General features: G+C 39.7%; 1 pseudogene; it reads left to right on the top strand.

Moving 5' to 3' along the window:
- The first annotated feature begins 286 nt into the window (after positions 1-286).
- On the top strand, positions 287-6492 carry LOC149097859 (adenosine receptor A3-like; annotated as a pseudogene).
- The last annotated feature ends 1117 nt before the right edge of the window (positions 6493-7609 follow it).

The raw sequence follows: 7609 nt of genomic DNA, 5'->3' as shown, positions 1-7609 counted from the left end.
GCAATTTGTTCCAAAAATAGAAAAATTGTCCCATATCATAGGTGCGCGCGAATCCCGAGACTTGCAGTCTCCGTCCCCGATTATGGCTCCTGGTTTCAATACAACATGCAAACGATTTGAACCTGGTCGCAATCTCATCAAATTCCCAGTACTGCATTCCGCTCCCCTAAAATACAATTGTTCTTATCATTCAAATCTTAAACCTAATAGCAGAGCGGCTAAGACTCATTTAATTGAAAACTTTAGCTAATGGGAAAAGCTCACCCTTCATTGAATGCTCGTAGTTATATGCCAAACACTGTGTTTCTTTGACTGATTATCCAATTGCAAATGTTTGTCAAACCCGCCCACAAAATCCTCGCCTCAGAAGATGTCGAAATAAGCCCAATACATGAATAATTCCTCCTCTTTTATAGAAGAATAAATATGGCCGTTCTGAACTGAATCAGGATCAAATCTCCTCACATACTATTTACCTTCACAACAAGAAATTTGATTGGCTGTTTATAGTAGATCCAATCTGATTGGTGTGACATACATACATCTCTCACTCACTCACCCATTGACCCGTAACATACCCGACGCGCCGACTAAGAGGTATATTTTTTAGAAAAAAATAACTCAAAAAAGGTTTGGTTTTTTTTTGTCAGCACCAGTGGGCGTGCTGTCGTCCCAAAAAGACGGGACATTTGGAAGCCAAACTTATTTCAGTTCACTTTACTAGTAAAGTGTAACACCTCTTCAACAATTCCTATATTACGAATAGTCAAAATTTTGGAAAATAAAACAGCGAAAATGAAGACTAATTACACTGTAAAGACCTAGAAATAATGTTATTGCCTGCCAATGTGTCCTAAGGCAGCTTCCCTTTTCTTTAGTGGCGGCAATATCCTGCCTTAAGCCGTTAACGTCTTTCGCCGAACTATAAAGAGTGTAACAAAAATGACTAAAATGGCTATTTTTTTTAAAGGAATATATATTAACAGCACTGAGGATCTCTCACGGGGTAATCACATTAGTATGACTGTGAATAAAGCAAACAAAGCTCTAGGTTCTATCAAACGAACTGTGGGCACCGCTATCTAATGCAAACGGTTTTCCATGCTGTAAAAATCTCTTCTATAAATTTACCGTTTTATTTGTCTATCATAACGCTAGAGACCTTCCTGTACCCTCTCATCTTGTTTCTTAGCACACCTATATTAGTGATGTGCATAGCGTATGGTGTCATATGGTGAAAAAAGACAGCAATGCTGGGCAACCGGAATCGCGTGGTAAGAGAGACAAGATTAGCAAAAACACTGCTTATTATTACTGCAGCTTCTCTTTACCTGGCTGCCATTTCAATTTTGGAACCCGTTAGAAAATTGAGATGTACTGGGAGATCTCCCTGACATATAAACATGACTATTTATATCATCAAGTTTTTGCAATTCAGCAACTCGCTTTCTTTGACGTTTCCACCATTTGTATACAAAGCACTTAAAAGGCAACCTTGACCTGATTTCCGATTCAAATAATCACTGGCTTCCGCGTGTTTCGCAGTTCAGTCAATAAATTCTAATCGATTGAAGAATATGAGTTAGGAAACACTCATTAGCGACTGTTCAGATAATTTGTGTCATGTATATACATGTTTCGGATGAGACATCATCCATCGTCATTTGTGCAGTGAGAAAATATGAAAAGAATACGCAATAAATAATATAATAAAGTGAGATATTAACAAGAATAGTTGGGGATGAAGGCGCGAAGCACAAAAAAGGGTAAAACTATTTAAACTAAGAAAGGAGACTAATTGGTATGAAAGGGATTAATTAAGATGTTTGACCTTGGGTCAAAGTAATGGTCGAAGGGTAATCTCTAATTTCTGAAAAAAAATTTAAAAAAACTAAATATTGGGGGAGAAATGGAGGCTTTACGTTATGGCCGGAAGTAAAAGTTCCCTCTTGATTGACAGCCCTATAATGCGTATGCAATTAACCGAGACGACTTTCGCGGGAATATCACCTACATGGATACCACGAATTGGCTGCCTGCTCACCTCTACTCAGTTAATAAGCATTGTTAATCCAAGCATTTTTCGTATTAGGTGTTATTTTATTAAGTTATAAGTAAACATGGACCACGGAAAACTCCGTGGACCAGTTCGAAAAAGCGAAAACATTGAAGAACGAATAAAAATACATATCGGAAGAAGAAGTGAAGAAGCGAAAATTGGCCTCGCAGATGAAGCTATGGCTATCTTATCAAGCGGGCAATACAAAAAGATCGAGACAAGAGAAGAGAAAGGTTCTGTAAAAATTTGGGAACTTGACAGCGATAACAGCGATTTTTACAGCGACTCTTCTGTTGAGTCTGATACCGATGAATCGTCGGACTCATCGAGATTCATTGGACATTTGCTCCGCCGCCCTTTTTTTGTTTGTTTTCTTCGCTAAGCCACTCTAGCGTTCGTATCCTTTCTCGTCTTCACCATTTTGCCAGACCAGCTTCAAGAAAAACCGAGCTACAGAAAAATTATCTCTCCGCCTTGAGCGCATTGCGAAACACAAGGGTGTTTTGGAGATTCGCGCGTAAATTTCGCCGTGAGAAAATCTCTCCAAACGCTGATTGGCTCAGTGATCTGAGAACCCAGTTGAAGGCGTTTGTGGGTGGAGTTTGTTTGCGAAACAAGATATTTTTCTTAGCGCTGTTTTCTGGAATAAATTTTTTCGCTTGAAGCAGACGCTTCAAAGAGTCACAACTCAAAGGGAATTTCTTCGATTGCCCTCAAATTTAGACAGTAGCTAGATTAAAATATAATAAACAAAAATGTGTCTGCGAATTGTTTATTTCGAAATATTTTTTTCTCCGAGAGCGATTTTTGTACGATCACTTCACATTTTTAAAATCCTATTTCTAAAATGTTCTGTAACTTTTTACTGCAATTGAATATGGCAAAACGCAGACACGCTTTTTTAGCTCGTTTCGTCCTTAAACTGGGGAAAAAATAAATTGGCGAAAAACAAAATTCGCTTTGACTTGTAGCTTGCAAAAGGTGATTAGGGCGCTCGCATTTAGTGGTCCTGAAAAAAATCGGCAATTCATTTCATTTCAAAATTCTTGGTATAGTTTGATAGTCAGCTCTATAAGCTTTAATTTAATATAGGGGTTTAGGTATCCACCGCTTAAACCGGACGCGCTGCATCGCTTGGACGCGAGACACCCCTTAAGGTATACGGTAATCTTAAAGACGGCTGCTCCCAAAGGATGTGCATGGCTTCCTTGATTTTCAATTGGAAGCTTGTGGAAGCAAAGTCGAGAATTTTAAAACAACCATCTGAACAAAGGGAGCGGCAATTTTCAGAACTTCTCAGGTGTTTAAGAATGTGGGAATGTTTGTCAGAGGAGAGATGTTCGCGGATGCGAGTGGCGAAGTGTCTGTTGATTTCACCAACATAACAGGCACTGCAGCGTGCACATGAAAACCTATAAATGATTCGCGATCGTAAATCCGCAGGAATAGGATCCTTGACCTCAAACCAAATCCTGATTTTAAACGGGGTAAACACCAACTTAAAGTCTAGGTCAGTGCAAAAAGTGCCAACTAATTTCTTAATTCTGCGTTGCGTCATGATAGACAAAGGACCGATGTACGGTAATTTAAAACACAAACAGTTGTACTTACGAGTAGCACCCTTAGAGGAATCGGAGGAGAAATGATTGTTAAGTAATTATCTAACAACATTCTCGTTGACGTTAGAAGGTAATAAATTCTTCCTTAATGTTTTGGTAAGGTTATTTATGTCAAGATGAAAGCCAGCCCAAGTATTTTTGATCTTAAACGTTCGGTCTACCAGAGTGCGCACAAATCCTGATTTGTAACTGAAAGATACAAAACTATAAAAGTTAGTTAGAACACCAGTGTAGGTCTTCTTATGAAACACTGAGGTGATAATGCCCTGATTGCTATTGTTATCTAAAAGAATATCTAAGAAGGGAAGCTTGTGGTTTTCCTCTCTCTGCAAAGTAAACTTATTGTTAGGGTGCTGGGTGTTGATATAACTATAGAAAGATAAAGCACGCAGTTGGGTATTAAACAATGCAAAGGTATCGTCCACATATCTACGGTAAAACTCAGTACCCGAATTGTAATTGTCTAACCAGCGTTTCTCATGGTGACCCATAAAAATATTAGCTAATACAGGAGCGAGCGGAGAGCCCATGGCCACCCCAGCAATTTGATCGTAAAATTACCCAATTTTTATTATTGTTATTCCAGACAGCTGAAAATCGGAACGGAAAACTGTTCAACTAACTATTATTATTATCGCTAGAGCATTTTGTTCACATAAAATTCAAGTTGAAATTTACCTTTGCAGCGAGACCGCTCTCCGTTAGCACCTAGACCTGACACTAGAAACTAACTGAAGTCTTCTATTAACAAGGTAGGTTAAGTGACTTTCTAAACTTCTCTACTGATTCTTTTTATTGCTCTAAGCTTATCCTCTCCGTAGAAAAGGACATTGTTTGGTCGGTTAGTCTAAACTAGTTCGTTTTTGCCCAGTGCCGAGGATGGTTGTCGTTTGACAGCATCTCATTTACATTCAAAGCGAGTTAAACAGTTAAAATTCAAAGGAGTTTTGCTGACATTTCTGAGTCATCTTCGTTTCCACGTTACGTCTCACATAAAGAGATAGAGTACTCCACCGCGAGAAACATCTAACATGGCTCTACATCTGCTCTATCATAGTAAATGGTTTGAACCCAGGAGTATCAGTAGTTCGTATAGTGTGATCGTCCGGGTGAGTGTAGTTCTGAAAAGAACTTTTGTTGGTGACTCACGTTTCAACAACCTGAGCGGAAGTCATCTTCAGAGTCAAGTGAATAGTGTTTGTCAGTCGATGATGTTATAAGTCTGGTCCGTTGAACGTGATTGGTCAGTATAGCCATAATGGTACACTATTCACTCGACCCTGAAGATAACTTCCGCTCAGGTTGTCGAAACGTCAGTCACCAACAACAGTTCTTTTCAGAACCTGATCACCCCTCTATTAGTGATGTGTATAGCATATTTTGTTGTATGGAAGAAAGAATAAACAATGATGGGTAACCAGAATCACGTGGTAAGAGAGACAAGATTAGCAAAAGCGCTCTTTATTGTTACTGTAGCTTCCCTTTTGGCCTGGCTTCCTTTTCAGATTCTGGATCTGTTGGTATATTTTGGTGTAATTGGAAATATACCTTAATTTAATGCAATCGTTTTCATAATCAAGTTTTTGCAATTCAGCAACTCGCTTATAAATGTAATAATTTATCCTTTCAGAATATCAGAATTTAATAACACCCTTCTTCAGATGCTGCACTGTAGTGTGAGTCCTCGTGATAGAAGTAATGAAGCTGCCCCGATCCGTCAATTGAGAGTGGGTCAGTTGCATCACTGCCAAGACTTGTAGGCTCCTAACCAGTAGCAAACATTAGAAGGAAACTAAAATTTGCAGTATCTTTCACGTTTCCATCAATCAGCAACTCGCTTGTAAACGTAATAATTTATCCATTCAGAATATCAGAATTTAAGAACGACCTTCTTCAAATGCTTCATTGTACTGTGAGTCCTCGTAATAGAAGTAATAAAGCTGCGCCGATTCGTCAGCCGACACTGGGTCGATGTAATCATAACCAAGAATAACAGGTTTCTAATTATTAGAAATTTTACCAGGAGATAACAAGTTGTTGTTCTTTTGGAGTTCCCGATATCCAAGGCAATTGAAGGGCTATTTTAACTTGAGTTTCCACATCCAAAAATTTGCCGGCAACAGCGTGTTTTCTCAGTTTAGCCACTGGGTGCTTGGTAAATTCTACCGTGCTAACGAGTCTGTTTATAGTTGAAGAACATGAATTAGAAAACATTGGTTACGCTAAGACAATTTGTTTTGAAGGTCATCAAATTCTGACCGCCCAAGCTATAGTGTTAAGTGTCATGTCTTACACCAGTTATATGTCCTTTCATCAACGGTTTAAAGTTCCCTTATGTTAGTTTCTTGTATCGATTTTGATATTATAATACGAGAGATTTAAATATTACAAGCTGTGAAGCGTATTTTCCTGGTTTAGGGACCGGTCATCATTTATCGCCTGGGGTGCGTCGGAGGATTTTCGGCTAAAGACAATAACATTTAGCGGATCCCCCTTTAAATGTTATTTCATTGAAGAGATCCTCCCTCATAACTATTGATAAATTTCGTGATCTCCCCTGCCCCCATGTCTTCACACACATATTTACCTTTCGACGTGTATATTTAGTGCTCCTAACGGTCATATGAAAGTGATATTTCTAACTATGTTGTACTTACAGTACAATGAAGCCTCCATGGTGCACTCTCTTGATCCACGTGATCCGTGTCTTTTGCTATTCTGGATCTCGATATCTGATCAGGGTTCTTGGCAGAAGTTTTCACAGGCGTCCAATAAAGCAGAACAGGCGGCGTAAATTAAAGCGGGGTCCGAAGGGCCAAGGCAATTTAGGGGGGTCGGGAGGCATGCTACCCCGGAAAATTTTGAAATTTCAGGTTGCCAAAGATGCGATTTCATGCATTTTGGGAAGCAAAGTGATACAGAAAATGAGTTGATTATGATCATAAAATTAGACTTAGCAACTAGCGCTGTTTCACCTTTTAGAATACTATTTTCTCCTTGAAACGTCTACATCTGTAAGTCCTTATTTTGATAACGGGAACAGGTAGCTTCATTCGATTTTACAGCCGGTGGAATCCCACCGTTCTACTGAGAACCCTGTGACTGGTGTCAGTTGACATAACTACAATCCCACCATTCCAAAGGCTTGAAAACTGCAAAGAGTGCCAAATAGCCGTCCACCAAGTCTGTATGGGCATGTGACATTTAGCGGTTCCCTCCTTTTGGGCTCTCAGTTATGAACTGATCCCCCCTTCTTTTATCCTAAAAATCAAATGATCCCCCAAAATCCTTCCCCCCTCCCCAATCAGTTTCCACCTGCCAGACTTACAACGAATAATGAACTGGAAAACACTTTTCGTTATAATCTGAAGATGACTTCCGCTCTGTTTGTCAAAACGAATGTCACCAACAACAGTTCTTACCAGACTAGCCTTACTCAGACGATCACACTAAACTCAGTGTTATATATACCTCTTGCTAACTGAGCTCGAGGTCCGTACTGAAAGATACGAATCTTCGTTTTTTATCCCCTTTGATTTATGGCCCAAGCGCGAAGCGCGCGAACCATAAATCAAAGAAGGAAAACCAGGATCCCTAACTTACAGTACGGAGAGGGAAGACGAGGTTAGTAATACCCCTTACAAACCGAGTTCGCGATCCGTACTGTAAGATACGAATCCTTCTACGACATTACTTCTTTCTGAGAGAACCCAGCCTCCCACCCCCGGCATGACGCGGTGTCAGACCTTCACGCACATGGATATACCGCTGTCCACACTGATGGACCGCACCCAATTTCACCACTCCATATCTCATGTGTACTGAAGGTACATGGAATATACTACAATTAAAACTTAAGTGTCGGCTTTCGATTTCCTGTATTCCGCTTTATTGTAGTTCGGGATAATTTTCACCCTGGACACGTAACTTT

This window comes from Orbicella faveolata, unplaced genomic scaffold (assembly GCF_042242905.1).
Source record: "Orbicella faveolata isolate gen_17 unplaced genomic scaffold, um_ofav_v1 contig_46, whole genome shotgun sequence".
Classification (NCBI taxonomy): Eukaryota; Metazoa; Cnidaria; class Anthozoa; order Scleractinia; family Merulinidae; genus Orbicella; species Orbicella faveolata.
Note: the sequence above shows the minus strand (reverse complement) of the source record. Positions and strands in the feature narration are given on the sequence as shown.